General features: G+C 42.9%; 1 long non-coding RNA gene across 1 annotated transcript; it reads left to right on the top strand.

Moving 5' to 3' along the window:
* Positions 1-382: 382 nt before the first annotated feature.
* Positions 383-17,419, top strand: LOC134357508 (uncharacterized). The gene is made up of 3 exons (XR_010020635.1): positions 383-487; positions 4,809-5,093; positions 16,857-17,419. It is a non-coding gene; the product is annotated as an uncharacterized LOC134357508 (long non-coding RNA).
* The last annotated feature ends 8,108 nt before the right edge of the window (positions 17,420-25,527 follow it).

Here is a 25,527-nt window from a genome sequence, read left to right on the forward strand (position 1 = left end):
TCTGAAGATCACTAGTTCGAACCTCAGCTGAGGCAGCGTGTTGTGTTCTTGAGCAAGGCACTTAACCACACATTGCTCTGCGACGACACCAGTGCCAAGCTGTATCGGCCCTAGTGCCCTTCCCTTGGGCAATGTTGGTGGCATGGAGAGGGGGGACTTGCAGCATGGGCAACTGCTGGTCTTTCATACAACCTTGTCCAGGCCTGTGCCCTGGAAACCTTCCAAGGCACAAATCCATGGTCTCACAAGACTAACAGATGCCTATATAAAAAAAATATAAAATTAAGCATGCATTTGTCTAATCCAGCACTTGATGGGTTAACTTAAATTTGCTATTTAAGTGTCTGTGTAGTTTCTCTTCTGTATTTTTAAACCATTCAGTCAAGCCTGCAAGAGGAGAACAGCCCTGTGCTACAAATTCTGTTAGCCATTGGGAATGCATCGATGTGATGGCCAATTGTAATCCACACTGTGCTAATCTGAGTCAGTGAGTATTGATCTACATTAACTTACACATCAAGAGCATATGTTCACATGCTGAGGAAGACGGCCATAAACTCCGATTCCTTGTTGAGGCTCATTAACCCTATTTCGGAAGAAACGCTAAAACCATTATAAATGTCAGGCCAGCTAGTCTCTGTGACGAGAACAGACAAGAACTGTCAACATTTATTAGTAAGACCTTCCAGACTTAACTAAGAGTCCACACACCTGAAATGTTGAATTGTAACTTCTCCCCAAAGCTTCTAAGAGATCTTTCTAAATGTTCTCTAGTATCTGCTGAGTTTGTTTCAGGCTCCTGGCGTCAGCTGCAGTTTCACAGTCAAAGTCAAAATAAATTAATTATCAAAGTACCTTTATGTCACCATATACAACCTTGAAATTCATCTTCTTGCAGGCATTCACAGTACATGAAAGAAATACAATAGAGTCAGTGAAAAACTACGCACAAAGACTAGCAAACTATCATAGAATGTAGAGGGGTCTTGACTCAAACTCAGAGCAGCAGAGATTATAGAGCGATGAACAATAACTTTAATAATAAACTCCAAAATAACAAGCCATGAGGGGCCACAAAACAATAGAATACAGATACTAAACACGCAGTCAACAAGTAACTGAAGGCTATGAGCTACTGATTCAGGTTGGCTGGTTGACAGGTGAGCAAGGACTGTGTGTGAGTGCTGGGTTTAAAAAGGCTGCAGGTGATGAGTTGAAGATAAGTGGCAGGTGATTCGTGTTAGCTGGGTGGAGATTGGGAGGTGGTTGCCTGTGGAGACCCAACACAGATAACCAATATGCAGAAGAAGATAAACTGTGCAAATGAAAAGTAGTAATAGTCATAGTCATACCTTATTGATCCCCGGGGAAATTGGTTTTCGTTATAGTTGCACCATAAATAATTAAATAGTAATAAAACCATAAATAGTTAGATAGTAATATGTAAATTATGCCAGGAAATAAGTCCAGGACCAGCCTATTGGCTCAGGGTGTCTGACCCTCCAAGGGAGGAGTTGTAAAGTTTGATAGCCACGGGCAGGAATGACTTCCTATGACGCTCTGTGTTGCATCTCGGTGGAATGAGTCTCTGGCTGAATGTACTCCTGTGCCCACCCAGTACATTATGTAGTGGATGGGAGACATTGTCCAAGATGGCATGCAACTTGGACAGCATTAATAATTGATAGTATTAATAATAATAATAATATTATTAAATAAATAATTAAGTAAATAATCCTAAGAACAAGACTTGTAGAGTCCAGCGGTTGTGGAATCAATTCAGAGTCGAGGTGAGTGAGGTATCCACATTGTTTCAGAGGTAGTAACTGTTCCTGAACCTACGGTTCTTGTATCTAATTTTAGTGTTGGAAGAAGATACAGTTTAATATTTTTAGTGTGAGACTTTCTCATTATCCTGGTTATTTTTTTCTTTGCTGTGTAGAGTTATTTTTAAGGAAAAGGAAAATGATTTTGGAGCATAATTCATTGAACAACCCTCTGCTAAAATGATGTTGAGGGAGTAGAAGACACTGATAATTTAAAACAGGCTGAATAGCTCCTAATGCTGTTTCCCACCCCATATGGTGGAACTGTGCCAAACCACAACCACTGTGAAAGGAGGAATACTACATTCTGACATTGTTAACGGAAGTTATGTATCTTAGGGCATTGTTTTTTTTACTCAGAACCAAGTTGTAATGAATAGAATTATGTCTAAGTCTCAACAGTTTAGCTACCTTTGAATTTGTGATTTTTGGTTTCTAGTTGTTTTAGATTAGTACAAATAAAATATAGCCTCAGTGTAGTACTATAGTCCTACAGGCCAACTCCTGCAGTAACAAACACATTACCTTCTCTGGATGTGGAGGGCTGAGTGAGCTGACCCTTTGCCCCCAAGGGACATCCTATGAGGTAGGTCAGGCCCTAAGAGATGAGTAAACCTTAGGCAGTGCATCTTTCAGGCCCCACCCTATGTACTTGAAGACTTTGACAGCTCATCATTGTGTTTCTTGAACTGTAATTAACATCTCAAAATTTAAAGTAAGTTTATTATTGGACCGTGTACTGTATATGTCACCATATACTACCTAGAGATTTAGTTTCTTGTGGGCACTTACAGGAAAATAAAGAAATTTAATGGAGTTTATGAAAAACTTTACATAGGCTGTGGAGCCAGTACAACATTGAGGTAAGTGAAGATATCCTTGATTGTTCAGGAACCTAATGATTATTGTGGGGTAATAACTGTTACTGAACCTGGTCGGGACAGGAAAAGAAGGAGGAAGAACCCAGGGGAAGGAGGACAAGCTAGAAGGTGATTGGTGAATAAAAGAGATTCTATAGATGCTGGAAACCTAGAGCAAAACACAGCACCGCAGATCCTGACTGACCCATTCCACTTGGCTACTGGGACCACTGGCATTGCTCATGTGCTCCATTCAACCCTGGAAAGAATTATTTCAGCTTGCATGTAATCTAGCTCACTGGCTACTTTGTCATGGATGGTATAAGGTACTGGTCAGGCTTTGTAAAACTAGGGTGTGGCATTTTCATTTCGTACTATTTTTGTCCTTGATATGTTTGAGTTTTCCAGCTCCATCCTTGAACACTGCTGTGGCATCATCCAGTAACTTCCTTAGTTCATTTTCAGTGAACTCTATTGCAGGGGATGTGGCAATGGATCTCCAATCAAGTTGTAGTTGTCTCAGATGATCACGTCCCATAACGCTGGCCATCCCATACAAACTCAATGGTGCTTGTGAGTTGTTGTATTTCACTGTTACAAATGTCATTCCCACAGGAATTATCTTTTCTCCAGTATAAGCTCTTAGTTGGATATTTTCCTGCTTCAGTTTAGTATCTTTGAAATGCTGCTCTAACTCATTTTGTGGAATGACTGAAACAGTGGAGCCAGTGTCCAATTCCATTTTAATTCATTTGCTGTTCATGCTGGTGTAAGCCATATTGCTTGTCTATTGTAATACACACAAAATGCTGGAGGAACTCAGCAGGTCAGGTAGCCTTTATAGAAGGGTAATAGCAGTCTATATTTTAGGTTGAGATGAAGTGTCTTGGCCCAAAATATTGACTGTTTATTCCCCTCAATAGATGCTGCTTGACTCACAGAGTTCCTCCAGCATTTTGTGTGATCTACTGTTTTAACACATCAGGACCATGGTAAGGTGGGGGAAATGAGAAATTGAATTCCTACATCTCTGGTAAATTTTCTCCTGAAAGCACTAAATTTGCCTGAGTAGTGCCAACGTAACATGAGTAGTGCCAACGTAACATGAGTAGTGCCAATGTAGCATGCCTGCAACTGGATGTAAGGGGTACATCTTTGGGATGTGGGAGGGAACTATAGTACTTGGAGGAAATGCACGTGGTCACAGGGAGAATTTATAAATTCCTTACATTCGTTAAAGTGGTGAGAACTGAATCCAGATCACCAGCACTGTCGTATGCTAACCACTACACTACCATGCTGCCACCAATACTTAGTAATATTCTTTCTTTTTTTAAACCACAAACAAGCAGGAAGGGAATGTCGAACCATCGCTGCAATTGGAAGGGTCTGGGTGAAACGCTGGTTGTTATTGTGAGCCTGGGTGAGATTCTACTGGGCCTTGCTGGCTCTGAAAATGTATCCAATCTTCACTATCCATCTTCCAGGTCAAGAGCTGGCTAAGTCATCAGGAAATTCTGTGACTGTGCTTGACAACAGCTCTGGCCTTCATGCTGGAGCAGGACTGAAGTCCCTCATTGAACTGCACTCTGGTGGGTGGGCCAGCTCTACAGCAGGTAGTCAAAACTGCTCAACACATCGCCGGTGCTAGCTCGCCCACCATAACGAACATGCAGAAAGGTGCTGAAAAGAGAGCCAGGATCATCATGAAGGCTCCCACATACCCTGGGCATCACACACAAAACTGCTGGAGGAACTCAACAGGTTCGGTAGCATCTACGGAAAAGAGTAAACAGTCGACATTTCAGGCCGACTCAAAAATAGTTGCTTTCACCAAGCAGTAAGGCTGATCAACACCTCCACCCACTAACCCACACCTCCACATCTCCAACTACCACTACTTTATCATTTCCTGTCAGTCACCTTATGTACAGACACTCCTGTGCGTAGCGTCATTTTATGGACATGCTGTACACTCAATCTGTGTATATAGTTATCTTATGTATTTATAATTTTTGTGTGTTATTTTTATTATGATTGTTTCCTTTACCTTTGTATTTTTTTTGTGCTGCATCAGATCCAGAGTAACAATTATTTTGTTCTCCTTTATACCCGTGCGCAGGAAATGTCATTAAACAGACTTGAATCTTGAACCAGACGATCCAAAGGTGCAGAATTTCTGCCTGTGGCAATAGCAGAGGCATAAGCAAATCCATTGGTGACTGAGCTCAGTGATAAGGAACAAGTACAAGCCTGAGGGAGGATCGCATCCGTATGCATTCTCTATCAAGGGATTTGCAGTTTTGGTAAATCCAGGCCAGAACAGTGGAGAAGAGTGATACCTTAGCTTTCCTACGCATATTGCATGTTGAAAAAAAACAGTGAGTCTTCCCACTGTGCACTGCAGGTATGTAAAATCACACCATCCCGTTATTTAAAATTGCAGGATTCTAATTTAATGGAGATTTTATAGACATATATTCTCCAAGTGCCCAAACATGATACTTTTTATTGGACCAATTTAATGGGTATGTAGTACCAATGTTTCAGAGAGCACATGATATCATTCATCTAGTGAGAGACAGCAAAGCCAAGAGCAAATGAATGGATTTTAGGTGTCTACTGAAATCTGCAAGCAGCCACTTTCGTTACTGAGCTTTCAGTTATCTTGGTGATATTATTTAAACATTTTGCCTCGCTGCTTTAATTATTAACAAGGTTGTTTTGTTGCCAAATCCATTGGAGAAAAAAAGACTTTTATCCTGCACGCAGGCCATCCGTTGGGCAGTGGGGTGGGGGTGGGGTGGGGTGGTGGAATTACGCAGCTTTATATCCTGTTGTTTTGTACACTGTTGCCCCTAATCTTTCGCTGCTTGGATGCACAGCTGCTTAAGGGATGAGGTGGATTCACATTTAAAACCACCCTGTACCTTCTTTCTTCGCCTAATCGTACTGAGAACTGCACCTCATGGGATGACACAGGAGTTCTGTGAGGCTGCTGGGAGAATCAAAGTCTCAGCGTCTGCCAGTCCACAAAGCTGAAGAGTGGATGTGGAGAGAATGTTTCCTATGGTCGGGGAGTTTAAGACCAGAGCAGGAGGGGCCTCCATAGGCGGGCCGTCCATTTAGAATGGAGATGAGGAGGAATTTCTTTAGCCAGAGAGAGGTGAATCTGAGGAATTCATTGCCACAGGAGGGCATGTCATTGGGTATATTTAAGGCAGCGGTTGATGGATTCTTGATTAGTCAGCGGATGAAGGGCTATGGGGAGGACAGGAGAATGGGGTTGAGAGGGAAATGGATCAGCCATGATGAAATGGCAGAGCAGACTCGATGGGCCAAATGGCCTAATTCTGCTCCTATATCTTAGGCGAACCCCCCTCTTTTTTACTGGGTGTCTCTAGAGATGCGGCTCATTAGCCCCTTGCTATAAGCTGCCAGACTCAGCGGTGAGAAAACCACCTTTCGTAGACTCTGCACGCCTCGGGTCCCACCAAACCCAGGAAGTTGGATGTGTTGCCCAAGCGAACCCCGGCCTGTGTGAACACTGTGTAACTACTGCCCCATGCAATTGCCCATCGGCAAGAAATAAAAGATCATACACTGCACACAGTTATAAAGAAAGTATATTTACAAATGGCAGCTTTATCGACCAGTTAGTAGGAAAAAGAAAAGGAAAAAAAATAAAAAGGGCTGATTTCAGTTAACCCAGTCCAAATGTGCACGTAAGTTGGAGCTCATCTTGAAGTTGTCTTTAACTCGTTCCCTGGACCCACGGTTTGTGTAAGAGCCACTCACCACTTTCCAAATGTCGCTTGAAATTCACCTCAAATAAATGGATTTCCCCCGTAGGGAGTATTGGTCCTTCCTCCTTGAACCCATTCATCTGTACCAAGTGCCTTGTGCAACAGGGACGGTATCCTCAGCCATCTTCCCACCTGTCTTCTTCCATCTCCCACCAAAAAGACCTCGACCCACACCAGTGTCCATTAACAAAACTTCTCCGCCCAGCATTATCTGGAACCTTCTCCCAATTCCACCATCCTGATGGGCTGACACATCATTCTAAAGATGAACAACATAGTCTTCAGCTCAAACCCAAACATGCTGAAAGCAGAACAGACTGCTCTCACAGAGCTGCTAAAATGTAATACCTACAGTACAACAGTAAAAATTTTAACCAGGGTGTTCCACCTTACGGTTTTATGGTCTGCCATAGGGTTGGAGGATGGTGTGTGTATGTGTGGGTAGGTGGGCAGGAAGGAGGAATGGGGCTTGTTTTGCTGTTGTTGTTTTGACGTTTGGTATGGTCTGTGGTCTACCGAGCATTGTGGGCATGCTAAGTTGTCACCAGAATGTATGACGAGACTTGCAGGCTGCCCTCAGCACATCTTGGGTTGTGTTGGTTGTTAACGCATCAACACATTTCACCGTATGTTTTGGTGCGCAGGTTATAAGTAAATCTGAATCCCTCGGCTCTCCATCAGCACCACAATCAAGTGATAGGGCAACTCTTAGTTTGGCTTTCCATCAATATTAGGGCTGCCTATTTCATCACCCACTCTGCCAAGGATGTTCCCAAGCCTGACTGCGAAAGGAGAAGGGCTGGGCATGGTGCTAGCAACCCCATCTCATAAAAACCCAGAGTACAGAAACTCCAAGACCTCATCCCTGTGAGGGGAATGATCTCCACCTAGAAGGTGTACTGTATGAAGATGTGTGGTGAAAGTGGAAGCCACACAGCCGATCAGTCTTTGGCCCAGGACAGAGGACTCTGCTGAGCTGCTGTTGGTGGCCTATGATCTAGTAAGTTGATGTGCTTAAGTAGAGGAGAAAGAATTTCATCGTCATGACAGGATTATAAAAAAGAGCTCAGTCCAAAATGAGGCAATGTTGCACAGAAATATTTGGAGTTATTTTGTCTAATTCTAGTTGCATTTTCTATCTTTATTTATTAGAATCTAGTAATACTGTGGAAGTAAGCCCTTTCAGCCCTTTGAGCTGTGCCTCCTAGCAACCTCCAACAACCCTGATTTAACTCTAACCCAATCATGGGGCAACTAACGGTGACCAATTAACCTACCCGGTACGTCTTGGGACTGCGGGAGGAAGCTGGAGCGCTCTGGGAAAGATCAGACATTCCATGGGGAGGATGTACAGACTCCTTATGGAGCACATCGTGATTGAACTCCATATTCGAATGCCCTGAGCTGTAACAGTGTCACACTGTGGTGACCCTTGGAACAAGTTTCTTTAATATTGAAATATCGCCTAGCTTTTGCTGGAACATTATGATTGGTTAGTTTTAGTAGTTTATTGCAAGAATACTTTGTTTTCCTCAGTTTGAAAACCTCACACGTCTCATCATTTATTTAATTATTTGGAGAGATAGCGTGGAATAGGGCGTTCCAGCACTTCGAGCCAAGTTGCCCAGGAGCCCCCAATTTAATACGAGCCTAATCACAGGACAATTTACATTGACCAGTTAACCTACCAACTGGTACAGCTTTGGACAGTAGAAGGAAACCGGAGCGCCTGGATAAAAGCCACGCATTCCATGGGGAGTACATGAAGACACCTTACAGAGGATGCTGGGATTGAACTCCAAGCTCTGACACTCCGAGCTGTAATAGCGTTGTGTTAAGTGCTACGCTGCTGTGGCACTCCTCAGAGGAAAACAAAACTTCATATCTCCAATACAAAAATGGAAAAGGATGGTTGAGGGATTGGTGAAAGACATAGGGAGAGGGTTAGAGCTGAACGTTCCAAAGAGGCAGTCTGGTGAGGAAAGGCCAGACAGAACCTGGGCAAGAGTCCAGATTCCACTTTGAGAAATGGACAGAGGCTGTGAAAACTCTATTCCATTCCACCATTACATAACAACAGAAACATTAACTTTTTGGCAACCCTTTTGAAAAGAGATGAGGAAGAATTTCTTCAGACAGTGGTGAATTTGTGGAATTCATTGCCACAGACAGCTGTGGAGGCCGAATCTTTGGGTATACTTAAAATAGAGGTAGATAGTTTCTTGAATAGTCAGGGCATCACATGTAAGGGGGAAGAAGGCAGGAGAATGGTGTTAAAAGGGATAATAAATCAACCAAGATGGAATGATGGAGCATATTCGATGGGCTGAATGGCCTAATCCTGCTCCTATATCTTAAGATCTTATGATCACTACTGTGCATAAGTGGGACGTTGATTATATTATGGGACGTCTTTTGGAATGTGAGAGGAAACCTGGGCGCTCGGAGGAAATCCACACTGTCATGGGGAAAGTGTGCAGGCAGAGACGGGAATTGAACTGGAGTCGCTGGTGCTGGAAATTGCTATGCTAACCTCTATGCTAACAAGCTGCCCTTAGGCTGAAGAAGATGAACCTATGGCAGTCTATGTTCTGGGGCACAATGAAGATTAGAAAGGACAGGGTGATTGCTTTCTGAGGATGCTGGGGTGGAGATGTGGTACATTTCTACCAAAGGAGGTGTAAAGTGCTCCTTCCCTCCACTAGCCTGCAGGTCACCCTTGGACAAGCTGTAGCACCAGTTTAGCCCCCCCCCCCCCCACCACCGATCAGGGTCGCGTGAAACCATGTGAGCAGGTGGTGGATGGTCGTATGAGCAGCTGGTGCATATCACAAGACTTCGTTATGTGTCCATTGACGCCAGTCAGATAATCTCCAAAGAGTATTGATAATGGCTGAGGTCACCTGTCATGTAAAGACACTGCCCAGAAGAAGGCAATGGTAATCCACTTCTGTGGAAAAAATTGCCAAGAACAATCATAGTCATGTAAGGACACCTTACACCTCCCTTGATATAGACATCCCTCCACCCCACCACACTAACAATGGATGAAAAACCCCTTTACTGCATTGTTCAGTATGAATTGTATAGAAATAAACTTCACAGGAGTAGAACTGTATTTATCTGTGGGAAAATTTCCAGTTAGCATCACATAATCCAGTTTGATTGTAGAGAGGGCATCATGGTAGCATATCACTGAGCATAAATGCTATTACAGCTCAATGTGTCGGAGTTCAGAGTTCAATCCCAAGGTCCTCTCTATGCCCTCCTCATGGAATGCATGGGTTTCCTCCAGGTGCTCCTGTTTTCTCCCACAATCCAAAGATGTACCCATTAGTAGATTAATTGGTCATTGTAAATTATCTCATGAGTATTGACTTCAGGACAAGGAAAGCAGGGGTCCATGAACTTGTCCTCATTGTGGGATTAGAGGTAGAGAAGGTCATCAACTTTAAATTCCTCAGTGTTATCATTTCAGGGGACCTGTTCTGGGTCTGGCGTACAAGTCCAATTATGAAGAAAGCACAGCAGCACCTCTACTTTCTTAGAAGTTTGTGAAAATTTGGCAAGACATCTAAAACTTTGACAAGCTTCTAAACATGTGTAGTGGAGAATATATTGACCGGCTGCCTGACAGCCTGGTATGGAAACACCAAGGCCCTTGAACAGAAAATCCTACAAAAAGTAGTGGCTATGACCTAGTCCATCATGGGTAAACCCTCTCCACCATTGAGAGCGTCTACACAGAGTGTTGTCACAGGAAAGCATCATCTGTCATCAAAGCTAACCACCACCCAGTTCCTGCTGTCTTCTTGCTGCTGCCATCAGGAAGAAGGACAGGAGCCTCAGGCTATACGCCACAATGTTCAGAACAGAATCAGACTCAGGTTTAATATCACTGGCATATGTTATGACATTTATTTTATGTTAAATTTAATAAGTAGTGCAAAAAAGTAGTGAGGTAGTGTTCATGGATTCAATGTCTATTCACAAATCTGATAGCAGAAGGGAAGAAGCTGTTCCTGAATCACTGAGTGAGCACCTTCAGGCTCCTGTACCTTGCCCCTGATGGTAGAAATGAGAAGAGGGCACGTGCTGAATGACGAGTTCCTTCATTATGGATGCAGCCTTTTTTTTGAGTCATCACCTTTTGAAGATGTCCTGGATGTTGGGGAGGCTAGTGACCATGATGGAGCTGGCTGAGATTAAAACTTTCTGCAGTCTATTTCGATCCTGTGCAACGTCTCCCCCCTCCCCCCCGCCCATACCAAATGGTGATGCAGCCAGTTGGAACGCTCTGGAGGAGATACACTCACTTACCTTCACTTGCTTCACTTGCACCATCACTGAAATGTTCCCACAGCCTGTGAAGTCACTTTCAAAGACTCTGCATCTCATGTTCTCAATTTAGTTTTCTTATTTATTTATTTATTCTTCTTTTGCATTTGCACAGTTTGTGTCTTTTGCACATTGGTTGTGTGCCCTGCTGGTGTGGTCTTTCATTGTTTTGATTATGGTTATTGGATTTATTGAGTATGCCTGCAAGAAAGTGAATCTCAGGTTTAATATGTGTACTTTGATAATAAGTTCACTTTGAATTTGGAATTGGACTAGGGTTAAATTGGTGGGTTACTGGCAGGATGACTAGTTGGTCCAGAAGGGCTTATTCCACTCTGTATCACTAAGTAAATAGATAACTAATCAACATATGATAAAGTACTCAACCAAGGATGGATGTAAATGAAATAATAGTACTGTAATACATACAAAATGCTAGAGGAACTCAGCAGGCCGGCAGCATCTGTGGAAATGAATAAAGAGTCAACATTTCGGGCAAAGACCCTTCATAGCGTCATAGGAAGTCATTCCTGCCTGTGGCCATCAAACTTTACAACTCCTCCCTTGGAGGGTCAGACACCCTGAGCCAATAGGCTGGTCCTGGACTTATTTCCTGGCATAATTTACATATTATAATTTAATTATTTATGGTTTTATATTGCTATATTTATACTCTATTCTTGGTTAGGGCAACTGTAACGAAAATCAATTTCCCTCGGGATCAATGAAGTATGACTATGACTATCAGGACTGGGAAAAAAGATGAGGAGTCAGAGTAAGAAGGTAGGGGAGGGAAGGTAGGTGAATCCGGGAGACGGGGAGGGGTGATGGAAAGAGCCGGGAAGTTGATTGGTGAAAGAGATAAAATGCTGGAGAAGGAGATATCTGACAGCAGAGGTTAGAGGACCATGGAAGAAAGGGAAGGGGCAGGAATACCAGAGGGAGGTGATGGGCAGGTCAGGAGATATGGAGAGGGAGGGAAACAGGAATGGAAAATGGTGAAGGTAGGGGCAGTTACTGGAAGTTCAAGAAATCATTGTTCTTGCCACCAGGTTGGAGTCTACCCAAATGAAATATAAGGTGTTGCTCCTCCAACCTGAGTGTGGCCTCATCGCGACAGTAGAGGAGGAGGTAATGGATTGACATATCGAAATGGAAATGGGAAATAGAATTGAAATGGATGGCCACCAGGAGATCCCACTTTTTCTGGTGGACAGAGCATACAGGAAGCCATACCAGGAGCACTGGATACAGTAGACGACCCCAACAGACTCATAGGTGAAGTGTCACCTCACCTGGAAGGACTGTTTGGGGCCCTGAATAGAAGTGAGGGAGGAGGTGTAAGCACGAGTGATGAAGGCTCTTGTCCTGAAATGTCGACTGCTTGCTCTTTTCCATCGATGCTGCCTGACCTGCTGAGTTCCTTCAGTATGTTGTGTGTTGCTTTGGATTTCCAACAACTGCAGATTGTCTCGTGTTTGTAAACAGTAATGCTTCATGTGTGACGAAACCTGGGTGGTGGCAGCTCAGTCTCATGGCCTGGGGAAGAAGCTGTTTCCCATCCTAACAGTCGTTGTCTAATGCTATGGTACCTCCTGCCTGTTGGTAGGAGGTCAAAGAGATTGTTGGACAAATAGGAGAGATCATTGACAGTGCTGAGGGTCCTGTGTATGCAGTGCTCCTGAAGATAGAGTATAGAATGAATAGAACTGTGACATACAGTTGGGTTATTTGGAGGAAGGGGACACACGCAAATTCTGTTCTGGAGAAAGCAGATGAGAAGCTCTTGGGGACAGTCACTGAATAAGACAGATGCACAGTCGCAACCATGCAAATCGGTATCTTCAGAAAAACTATATTCAAATTTAAGGAAGTGGGACTAGTCAGGTACCAGCTTGTCACAAGGCTCTGGGTACATTTACTAAAGTGGAAGTAATTATCACCACCACATAGGCAGATGGATCAGCTTTCAAGTTGAGCTTTACTTGCCCACACACACATCGAAACATCAAAATGTGTAATGAAATATGTCCTTTTGTGTGAATGACCATAACAGTCTGAATGATCAACACAGCCGGAGGTCCAGGTATGACTTACAGAAAGCTATTTTAAGAATAGAAAAACAATTCTGAATTAAGTTAGAAACGGAATTGGATGCAAGTTACTCCTGCAAGAGGAAACCTAACTCAACATCATGAATGGCTGTGGTGCATCACTCCCAGATGAGCTCAACGCCTTTTATGCACACCTTGAAAGGGAGAATAAAACTACACCTGTGCAGATCCCTGCAGCGTCCAGTGACCTTGTGTCCCCTGTCTTAGAGGCTGGCATCAGAACACCTTTCAAGAGGGTGAACCCTCGCATGGCTTCAGGACCTGACAGTGTACCTGGTAGGGCACTGAAACCCCGGGAAGGAGTGTTGATGGATATCTTCAATCCCTCACTGTTGCAGTCAGAGGTTCCCACCTGTTTCAAAAGGGCGACAATCACACCAGTGTTCAAGAAGAGCAGGGTGGGATGCCTCAATGGCTATCGCCCAGTTGCACTCATACCTACTGTGATGAAGTGCTCTGAGAGGTTGGTCATAGCCAGAATCAACATCTGCCTGAGCAAGAACATGGATCTGCTGCCATTTACCTGTCACTACAGTGGCTCTCCACTCAACCCTGGATCACCGGGGAAATAGCAATACCTAAACCAGACTGCTGCTTATTGATTACAGCTCAGCGTTCAACACAATCATGCCCTCAGTTCTAATCAACTAGCATCAAAACCTGGGCCTCTGTACCTCCCTCTGCAAATGGATTCTTCACTTCCTCACTGGGAGACCACAGACAGTGCAGGTTAGAAATAACACCGCCTTCCCACTGACAATTAACACTGGTTTACTACAAGGATGTGTGCTTAGCCCACTGCTCTACTCTTCCTGCACCCACGAATGTGTTGCCAGGCACAGCTCAGACGCCATCTATAAATCTGCTGATGACACAACTATTGTTGGCAGAATCTCAGATAGTAATGAGGAGGTGTACAGGAGCAAGATAAATCAGCTGGTTGAGCCGTGCAACAATAACAACCTTGCACTCAATGTCAGTAAGACCAAGCAAATGATTGCGGACTTCAGGAAGGGGAAGTTGAGGGAACACACACCAGTCCTCACTGAGGGATCAGAAAGGGTGGGCAGTTTCAAGTTGCTGGATGTCAATATCTCTGAGGATTTATCCTGGGCTCAACATATTAATGCAATTACAAAGAAAGCATGACAGCGGCTATATTTCATTGGAAGTTTAAGGAGAATATGTGTATCACCAAAGACACATGCAAATTTCTACGGATGTACAGTGGAGTGCACTCTGACTGGCTGCATCACCGTCTGATGTGGGGAGACCACAGGATCGGAAAAAGCTACAGAAATTTGTAAACTCAGCCAGCTCGATCATGGGCACTAGCATCCCCAGTATCAAGGATAACTTCAAAAGGTGATGCCTCAAAAAGGCAGCATCCATCATTAAAGACCCCATCACCCAGGACATGCCCTCTTTTCATTGCTACCATCAATGATGAGGTACAGGAGCTTGAAGACACACACTCAATATTTCAGGAACAGCTTCTTTCCCTCCACAGTCAGATTTCTGAATGCACAATGAACCCACTTCACTTTTTTCCCTTCTTCTTTCGCTCTGTCTGCACTACTTACGTAACTTAAATATATTTCGTATTTTATTTTCTAGTTTTTCACTATTATGTATTGCATTGTATTCCTGCCGCGAAACAACAAATTTGATGACATGTGCCAGTAACATTAAACCTGCACACAACAGGAATTCTGCAGATGCTGGAAATTCAAGCAACATACATCAAAGTTGCTGGTGAACGCAGCAGGCCAAGCAGCATCTATAGGAAGAGGCGCAGTCGACGTTTCACGCCGAGACCTTTCGTCAGGACTAACTGAAGGACTAACAGTTAGTCCTGACGAAGGGTCTCGGCCTGAAACGTCGACTGCACCTCTTCCTATAGATGCTGCTTGGCCTGCTGCGTTCACCAGCAACTTTGATGTGTGTTGCTAACATTAAACCTGCTTCTGGTTTAACATAGTGGGCGCAGCCTGCGAGTGTCACTCACACATTCTGTAGCAGCATACCATGCCCACAATTTACCAGTCCTACTGTACGTCCTCGGAATGTGGGAGGAAACCGGAGCATCCGCACAAACCCCACATAGTCAAGGGTGACCATACAAAGTTCTTAAAGGCAGTGGCAGGAATTGAACCCTGATTGCTGATTGCTTGTGCTGTGAAGCGCAGCACTAACCATTATGCTATGGTGCTGCCTCTAGTATAGTCCAAGTAGCAACAGCCGAAAAATCTGGGTGCAGCACCATTGGTAAATGCATGTGTGGACAAATCTTGAAGGTCCTTGGGCGCACATTCTAGGAATCCGTTCATAAATACAAGAGATTCTGCAGATGCTGAAAATGCACAATAACAGAAAACAGATTGTTGGGGGAACTCTACAGGCCAGGCAGTGTCTGTGGAGAGGAATAAAGAGTAGATGTTTCGGGCCAAAACCCCTCATCAGGGTTCAAAAAAGGCAGCATCCATCACTAAGGACCCTCATCACCCAGGACACGTCCTCTACTCACTGCTACCATCAGGGAGGAGGTACAGGAGCCTGAAGGCACACATTCAATGGTTCAGAAACAGCTTCTTCCTCTCTACCATCTGATTTCTGAATAGACACTGAAACCTTGAACACTACCTTTTTACTTTTTTTTTCTTTTTGCACTACTTATTTAATTTAACTTTTAAAAATATATACTTTAATTTACAGTTTTTATTGTTATGTATTGCAATATACAGCTGCTGCAAAACAACAAATTTCACAACTCGTGCCAATGATATTAAACCTGATTCTGATTTGGATTCCACTGGAAAAGCTCTTTCTCATCATGGGTAGTGATAATTAAGACCTCTAGAATATCTTTATCTATTTAATAGTAATAATATTAGCAAATTTTCTGTCAAAATACTCAAAGGTCTGCAAGTTAATACCCAGTGAAATCCATTGGTAAAAGAGACACATCTTCCTTCTTGAAGGTACGATTAGCCAAGCTAGCTTGACAATAAAGTTTGCAGTACTGCTCGAACCTAATAACCCTTGGCATTGTGTGAAGAAGTCTCACCTTATTTTTTAGGCATTGTTTTACCTTATCAAAGAGATATATTTCTTTTCTTTTTTTTGTCTCTCTCTTTTTGATTATATGGCGACTCTTAATCAAACTAAGCCCGGCTTCCGTATCCCTGGGGCAGCATCTCTTAGTTCCCTGTCAAACTGCGCTGAAACACAATCAATCTTGCTCTGGTGCTTGGATGGCGGAAGTGCCAGAACACGAACAGTGTGCTGCTATGCTCACGCCGTGAAGCTTGGGTGACAAAAGTTTTTACAAGAAGCTGACTGTACTTAGGGTCATGAATATGCAATGATTCTCATTAGCATTGAGGCGCTGGAGCGGGGGCTGACACCCTGAGCCACTTTTGGTTGCTGCTGAATTGTATAATGAATTGTCTCTCTTTCAATCAAAATCTTTTCTGTCATGACTCCCCTTCCAAAGGAGGTAGCCGGTCCAAGAATGCCAGTCCGCGGCAGAAATTAATTGCAAGTGCCCCAGTTGTTTTTGTTAAACAACATTGCGATAGTGCTCCAAATGTCAAAATAAAAAGATATATTAACATTTTTGTAAGCCGGGGTGGAGGCAAATAAAACCACATGAAGGCGGTTAATGTGACGAGAGACACAAAGCATCCACCGGCTCAGCTGTCCGCTTATTGTTGTTTTGTTGAATAGGAGTGATTCCAGCAAGGTTACTCAAAACTAACTCTCAGTATCTCCTTGTTAGTTCTATTCTCCTCCGACAAAACACCCTCCTTTCCATCTCCCCAACTCAAACGAGGGCTAATTTGCAGTGATTTCATGCATACATTATAAACCTATTCTGTAACATAAAAGATAACATTCTTTTCCTTTCAGAAAACTGTGGCTGATTCTCTTTCCTCAAATGTGCTAGCTACTGAGCTCTGCTTACCTCTCGACCTGCACCCCAACAGTACAGATTTCCAAAGGGCTGAAGAAGAAAGATAATAAAAACAGAAACAATATATACAGGTTGAAGTTAAATATCAAACGCGGGTCTGGTGTAAAATAAATGCAGTTCTGACAAAAGTATCTCAAGTATCATACATCAAACACTTGTTACCTCGACTGGCCTTTGTGATTCCACATGACTCGGAACAAGTCAGTGATAAAATGTGAAGAGAGATGAAACCAATCCAGCCCTTTTTAAAGATCATCAATCACTCGACGCAACCATGATATTATTAGTTCAAGTAAAGCCCCGCTCTTCCATTTTATGGACATCATAAAAAGCCCAGCTCTTCAGCTACCATGGGAATTCATTTTTATGAGAAACATCTTAGAAAGAACCAATCAGGTCTGGGGCATAACAAGCTACTGAATAATTCAGAATCCTTCACCATCCTGTATTTTCAGCACATCCAGTGAGGCAACATTTAATTAGTATACGTTTGTGTTTTTGAAACAGATTACCACAGAACTACCAAGAAAGCATAACAAATTAATGTTCTGTTATTCACCCTGTAATCTGTGTTATACTTACATTAAAACAGGTAACACAATAAAACTGTCCAGGAATTGATTTGCATGATGCAGTTTCATTCACCATTGAGACTTAAAAAAAATTTTTTTTGGGAATGAAACACAAATGTGATTATTTCCAGATTGTTTCGTGGCATTTTGGAAAACTGACCAAGTCCTTACGGGTGTGACTCACTCTTTGATGAGAAGAAAAAATAGAACGTATTAATTTAATGCGGGTAAAATGAGTATTTTTAAATAAGTAGCATCAAGGAAGTTAGAAATTGGATTGGATACAAAGTTATAAAAGGGGAAGCTCATTTTTGAGAAAACTGAGCAAGATTTTTGAAGTTGTTATTTGCATAATAGGTAAGGACAAACCAATAAATGTGGTGTATTTGTGCTTTTAGAGGGCCTTTGAAAAGTATCACACAGAAGGTATTAGATGAAATTTTCAATTGGGGGAAAGTTATTTATTTATTTATTCATTCATTCATTTATCTATTTAGAGATAGGCCCTTCCAGCGTTTAGAGCCATGCCTCCCAGCAACCCTGGGCTTAACCCTAGCCTAATCACAGGACACAGACAGCAGTGGACATCAAACTTGGGTCGCTGGTACTGTTAAGCATTGTGCTAACCACTACACTACTGTGCTGCCCAAATAAGGGAGAAAGAAATGGGTCATTTTTAGGTTATGAAAAAGTGACTAATTAGGTGATCATAGATTGATTTTACCTCAGCCCATTTGGATGAAGGAATCAAGTTTCATATATCCAAGTTTTCCATGGCTATAATGTTGGTTGCTATGAGGGCAGTCAGAGAGATGCCAAGAAACTGCTAGAGAACTTATATAGATTAAGTGAAAGGGTAAGGATATAGTAATGTAGAAAGTATGAAATCATTCCCATCAATGGAAAAAAATAGATCAGGAAGCAGAGCAATTTTTAAATGGTAAGATATTAAAAGGTGTTGAGCTTTAAAGGGGATTGGATGCACATGATTCACTCAAATTTAACATACAGCACAGCAGAATTAGGAAAATAATTCGCAGTTTGCAATGGGATTATAAATGAGAGTTAAAATGTCCCTGCTTCAAATATATATAGGCATCTGGTGACTGATGTACATAGGTCTGGTCTCCATACCCAAACAAAGATTTTAATGCGATGGGGGAATGCTGCCATTTTGACTGTAGGGATGTAGGTGTTTCATATGAAGAGAGATTGTGGAATTTGTGCCGATAGTCACATGTTTAGAATAATGAGAAGAGATCCCCATTGAAACATATAACATTCCAAAGGGCTAGAGGGAGGGTAGACGGAGGTGTGGTCTTTCTCTCACTTGAGATGTTTAGTACTGCATGTCCGGTTCATGGGTTTATTGGTGAGACTGATTGGCAGGGCAGCTGTGTGTCCTTGGTTGTAGCGCAGACGAGGACTGACGCCGTGAGGTTACCTGATGCAGCTGCCCAGGAGAGGAGATGTCGGAGGCAGTGTGGCACAGCGTCCATGCTGAGTTGGAGGCTGGCCCCTCCCGTCAGTGCTACCCCCCAGCTTTTGCTTAGTGGAAGACAAGCTGCACTGCATTCTTCTGCGGACTTTTGTTGGCTTGTTCTTGTAGAAAACATCCATGCACCATCAATCTGCAGGACACGACACTAAGGAATGGGCCATATTATATTTTTTGTGTGACTGTATGTTTACTGCTAATATATGTGCTACATATGCCTTGTGCTGCGTGACTGTTGGTACTCTGTTTTGTACCTTGGCCCTGGAGTAACACTATTTTGTTTGGGTGTTCATGTATGGTTGAATGACACTTAAACTTAAACTTGAACTACTTGAGAGTCACATAAGGGATTCAAATAAGGGACTTTCTGTTTTGTACAGAAATGAGAGGTAAATTTTTCACTCCAGTGATAAAGAATCTTTGAATATTCTACTGAAGAGGGCTGCAGAGTCAGAATGAAGGAGTATATGTAAGACAGAGATCTTTGCACATCCATACTCATTTCATTCTACGGATGTGCAGTAGGGATTTATCCTGACAAACTGTATCACTGTTTGATACTGTGGTGGACGGGAAAGCTCTACAATGAGTAGTCAAAACTATCCAATACATCCCTGGCATGTCTACCCGCCATCAAAGGCATATAGATAGAAAGGTGCTGGATGAGGCCAGCAGTATCATGAAGGATCTCACCTATCCTGCTAATGGACTGTTTGTCTCACTCCCACCAGGGAGGAAGCTACGTAGCATCCAGGACCACCAGACTCTAAAACAGTAACTTTCCCCAAGCATTAAGGCTGATCAATGCCTCCACCCACTAACCCCACCACGACTTTATTATTTCCCATCGGTCATCTTATGTACAGCTTAATGTGACTTTATGGACATACTACTACTACTACGTCGACTCAGGCCTAGGGGGCTGGTGTCAGGCACGATGATGGACTCTCCACTTCTCCCTCTCCCTCATCAGTGTGTTCAGTTCATTTACATTAGCCGCGCCGCTGTCTTCTAGGAGCGTGTTGACCATAGTCTTGGGAGGGCGCCCAGGGTTCATCCTCCCGTGCTTGGGCTCCCATATGATGACTAGGCTGGCAGGTAGCTCGGGGTGGCGTAGACAGTGCCCCGCTAGTTGCAGTCTTCTCACCTCGATTTTAGTGGTGCACATCAGTAGGTTGTTATAGAGCTCGACGTTCGTTATGTGCTGTTGCCAACTCACATCAAGAGCCATCCTGAGCATTTGTGTATAGCAACCACCTAGAGACTTTCGCATTGTCCTGGTGAGTGTCCACGTCTTGCATCCGTACGTGAGAATGGTCTCTATGACTGCTATGAAAATCCTCCTTTTAAGCCCTCTGGTCAGGTTTGACTTCCAGATTTCCTTCATGTTGTTCATAGCCCTCCACACCAGCACCTTCCGTATCTTTATGTCCTTCTCCGAACTCATCATTCTTGACCCAAGGTACTTGTAGTCAAAGACTTTCTTAATGGTATCATTCTTTACGTTCTTGAGAGTACCTTCGACACAGTTAAATGCCATGTACTCTGTCTTTTTAGCGTTTAGGTGAAGTCCAACTTTATTGCACTCAATTTCCACTTCTGTCAGTAGCTGCTGTGCTTCCTCCATCTGGTCAGAGAGCAGGACTATGTCATCTGCAAAATCTAGATCTGTGAGCGTAACTGGTCTGACCTTTTTGGTTTGCCATGGTTTTATGGTAAAACCAAGCTTGTCATGATCTTTGGTAGCTTGACGTAGAGCGTAATTAAGGATGATTATAAAGATGTAGGGTTCCAGAGTGTCTCCTTGTATTATGGACATAAAATCAATCTACTATGTATATAAAGAAACACAATTAAATATAAATACAGAAGATATTATCTATTTGTATTGAATCATGTTTTTTTATTATTGTGTTCTGATCTTTTGTGTTTTTTTTTATGCTGCATTGGATCTGGAGTAACAATTATTTTCTTCACCTTTACACCTGTGTACAAAATATGACATTAAAGAGTCTTGAATAGAATTTTTTGTTCATAAATGAATCAGGGGATTTGGTGCAGCAGAGTGAAGTTGGAATTGGAATTGGTGTATTATTGTCACATATGCAGTGAAAAGCTTGTCTTGCATACTCTTCATACTGATCAAATGATCACACATTGAGGGAAGAGGTCAGCCACGATTTTATTGACCAGCGGAGTTGAAACGGCCGTCGGGGGCGGTTGGGGGGTGGGAAGGGGTGCTAAGTGATCTGCACTTATTGGTTGCCTCATGCTTTTATGCTCCTGCAACTAGACAATTTCTTTTTGCAGCATAATGGCTGAACTTGACCGTGCTGTCCAAATTCCAACTGTCAGTGAACGCTTTTGGAACAATAAACATGAGAAATTCTGCAGATTCTGAAAATCCAAAGCAAAACACACAAAATGCTGGAGGAACTCTGCAGGTCAGGCAGCATCTGCTTAACTGTCAACTGCATCTATTGACTGATTATTTATTTCCATAGATGCTGCCTGACTTGCAGAGTTCCTCCAGCATTTTGTCTGTGCTGCTTTTGGAACAAGCTGGTTTTCCAGAGCGTCTGAAACGTTGACTGTTCATTCATTTCCATAGATGCTGCCCGACCTGCTGAGTTCCTCCAGCATTTTGTTTGTATTGCATTAGAAAAGCAATATGGCTTACACCAGAGTGAAAAGCAAATGAATTAAAATGGAATTGGACACTGGTTCTGCTGTTTCAGTCATTCCACAAAATGAGTTAGAGCAGCATTTCAAAGATACTAAACTGAAGCAGGAAGATATCCAACTAAGAGCTTATACTGGAGAAAAGATAATTCCTGTGGGAATGACATTTGTAACAGTGAAATACAACAACTCACAAGCACCATTGAGTTTGTATGGGATGGCCAGTGCTATGGGACGTGATCATCTGAGACAACTACAACTTGATTGGAGATCCATTGCCACATCCCCTGCAATAGAGTTCACTGAAAATGAACTAAGGAAGTTACTGGATGATGCCACAGCAGTGTTCAAGGATGGAGCTGGAAAACTCAAACATATCAAGGACAAAAATAGTATGAAATGAAAATGCCACACCCTAGTTTTACAAAGCCTGACCAGTACCTTATACCATCCATGACAAAGTAGCCAGTGAGCTAGATTACATGGAAGCTGAAGGAATTCTTTCCAGGGTTGAATGGAGCACATGAACAATGCCAGTGGTCCCAGTAGCCAAGTGGAATGGGTCAGTCAGGATCTGTGGCGATTTTAAGCTTACCATCAACCTAGTACTGCAAGTAGATCAATACCTTCTGCTCAGGATAGAGAATATCTTTGCAAACTTTTCTGGAGGGAAACACTTCAGCAAATTAGACTTAGCTGAGGACTACCTACAGATGGAGATGGATGGAGATGGACGAAGAGGCCTAAGCGTTTCTCACCGTAAATACTCACAAATGGCTTTATCACTATAATAGGCTTGCTTTTGGAGCAGCATCTTCACTTGCATTCTGGTTAAAAAGCTATGGACCAGTTGTACAAGACTGACCAGGCACTCAGTGTAACCTGGATGACAAGGACATCTCCAAAATCTCAAGACTGTTAAAAAGGTTAGAAGATTATGGGCTCAGAGCAAGATGTGACAAGTGTGAATTCTTTAACCTTTGCTGTGGTTACACCATTGACACACAGGTATTACACAAGTATGCTGAGAAAATTCAAGCAGTGGCGGATGCCCCAGGGCTAAAGGCTGTGTCTCAGTTGTGGTCCTTTTTAGGATTTGTCAATTACTATAACAGATTCCTGCCAAACCTGAACTCATTACTACAGATCTCAAAGAAAGGCGATGGACAGAACAGAGGCTTTCAAAACGGTGGAAGAGATGATGATGTCAGACACTGTATTCACACGTTACCATCTACACCATCCAGTGAGGCTTGCCTGTGACAAACACCTCGCTTTATTTGTAGGTGCAGTCATGTCACATGTTATGAGTGATGGAAGAGAATTCCCCATAGACTTTGCATCACATTCCCTTACACTACAAAGACAAATTGCACACAGATTGACAGAGAGGCCTTGAGACCGGTTTGGGGTGTAATATGTTTCAACCAGTACTCATTTGGGAGAGAGTTTGCTCCCATTACTGATCATCAACCACTCGTGTTCATTTTCAGTCCACAGCAGAGTGTTCCACTAAGAGCAGCGGGGTGAATGCAGAGATGGGCTGTTTCTTGGAGGACACAGTTACAAGATCAAATTCACGAGGGCAGCTTAACATGGAGATGCTGATGGATTGTCCTGTTTACTCTTGGGAAAGGAAATATCTGAAAAATTGCCAAAAGAGGACATTTCTCTTGACATATTCTCCCTATTGCAAATCGAAATTCCCTCTGTAACAGCAGAGATGACCCAAAGGGAAACCAGAAAAGACCCCACACTGTCTCAGGTCTACATGGCAACTCAAAATGGCTGGAATGTGCAGCAGAATTTCCAGCTGCCCCATCTTTACCAGAGCTGAGGTGAACTTGCCCTTGTCAGGGGTTGCCTTATATGGGGATTGAGCGTTAATGCACCATCCAAGCTGAGAGCTAAAGTGCTTGAGGAGTTACATGCCAGTCACCTAGGCATGGTCAACATGAAAGCATGGATTGAACCTGGGATAAATCAGCACATCAAGCTCCTTGCCATGCACTATTCAGATCCGTCATGTCCGAAAGATGCCAAGAGCAACGCCTCGCCATCCCTGGGAATGACCTGCATTACTCTGGCAGAGTGATCCCTGTTTTCAAGAAGTATGTTATCCCAGAAGAGTAAGGAATTCCCAATGGGACAATTTATAACTTACTATGCTGCAGATGTCTATATAGTAGTTGTATAATATAGTATACTGTGTACATGAGAGCAATATGTTACATATTTCAGTTGAGATGCATTCTATATTGAGTTGAAGTTTAGCTAAGCAGGGAGTGGTGTTATGTAGTTAATATTTGAGTAATATTGTAAATATATTGTTTGATTAAGCATTTTTTGTTGTCTCCATAATCCATTATGGGTTATATGTACGAAGTACGTCAATGACCCACATCATTACACCCACCATGTCATTATTGCGTGCCTCACTGAAAGTAAAAACCAAGTACACACGTTTGTCCCCGGGATCCCGGGTTTTTCTATTAATTAGTTTTATGTTTTGGAGTTACAAAGTATAACAGGCATGTGCTATAGCAAGAAGTTGGACAAACTTGGGTCTTTTTTCTCTGGCGTGGTGGTGGCTGAGGGGAGATCTGATAGAGGTTTACAAGATTATGAGAGGCTGAGATAGAGCAGGCAGACAGGATCTTTTTCCCAGGGCTGAAATGTCTAATACCAGACGGCAAGCATTTAAGGTGTGAGGGGGTAATTTCAAAGGAGGTGTGAGGATTAAATATTTTTACACAGAGTGCAGTGGATGCATGGAATGTGCTGACTAGGGTGCTGGTAAAGGTAGAACCATGAGAGACTTTTAAGAGTTGTTTAGATAGGCACATGAATGTGAGGAAAATGGACGTTGAGTAGGAAGAAGAGATTAGTTTAGGTAGCCATTTGATTACTAATTTAATTGGTTTGGCATAGTATTGTTGGCTGAGGGGCTGGTTCCTGTGCTGTATTGTTCTGTGTTCTTCGTTCTAATTCACTGACTTCGTTACAAAGTTGGAAAAAGTCTTCAAAACATTGCTTCTATTTCATTCTTTCTATGGAGATTTTCAGCTAACAGGATTTACCTGGGGATATGCAGCCTGGTGTCAGATTTCACTTAATGACACTGCTTTGAGTTGCCATGGGCTACTTGACTGGGGCAAATCTCCTGCTTGGGAGAGAGCGCTTTTATCAACTTTTGCCTACTTTCCTCTGTGGAGCAGCAAATCATAAACACAAAAGATCCAGAAGATGCTGGGAATCCAGATCATCTCACATAACATGCTGGAAGAACTCAGCGGGTCAGGCAGCATCTATGGAAATGAATAAACTGTCGATGTTTTAGGCCAAGGCCTTTCATCTGGATTGGAAAGGAAGATGAAGATGCTATAATAAGAAGGTGGGAAGAGGAGAAGGAGGACAAGCTAGAAGGTGATAGATGAAGCCAGGTGGGTGGGAAAAGTAAAGGGCTAGAGAGGAAGGAATCTGATAGGAGAGGAGAGTGGACCATTGGAGAAAGGGAGGAAGGAGGGGCTACAAAGGGAAAGACACCCTGCAGGGCCAGATGGATTAAGAAGGCAGGGTGCAGGGCATTGGACCAAGAGGTGAGGGTCTGGTCATTCCTGTTCACTTCTCCACACTTACTCGGCTCTGCACTGAACTGAGGCTGAGGCTGTGACCTGCTCCGGGATTTGTATCGATGGACTCACTTTTGTTCTGAACGCTGTGCTTGCTTTTATTGTTTGCACAATTTGTTTTTTTTCTCTGTCCACATTGGGTATTTGACAGTATATATGGGTTCTTTCGGTTTTCTTTGTTTTGTGACTGCCTGTAAGGAGATGAATCTCAACGTTCCTCTCT

The sequence above is a fragment of the Mobula hypostoma genome, chromosome 16 (assembly GCF_963921235.1).
Source record: "Mobula hypostoma chromosome 16, sMobHyp1.1, whole genome shotgun sequence".
In the NCBI taxonomy this organism is placed as follows: domain Eukaryota; kingdom Metazoa; phylum Chordata; class Chondrichthyes; order Myliobatiformes; family Myliobatidae; genus Mobula; species Mobula hypostoma.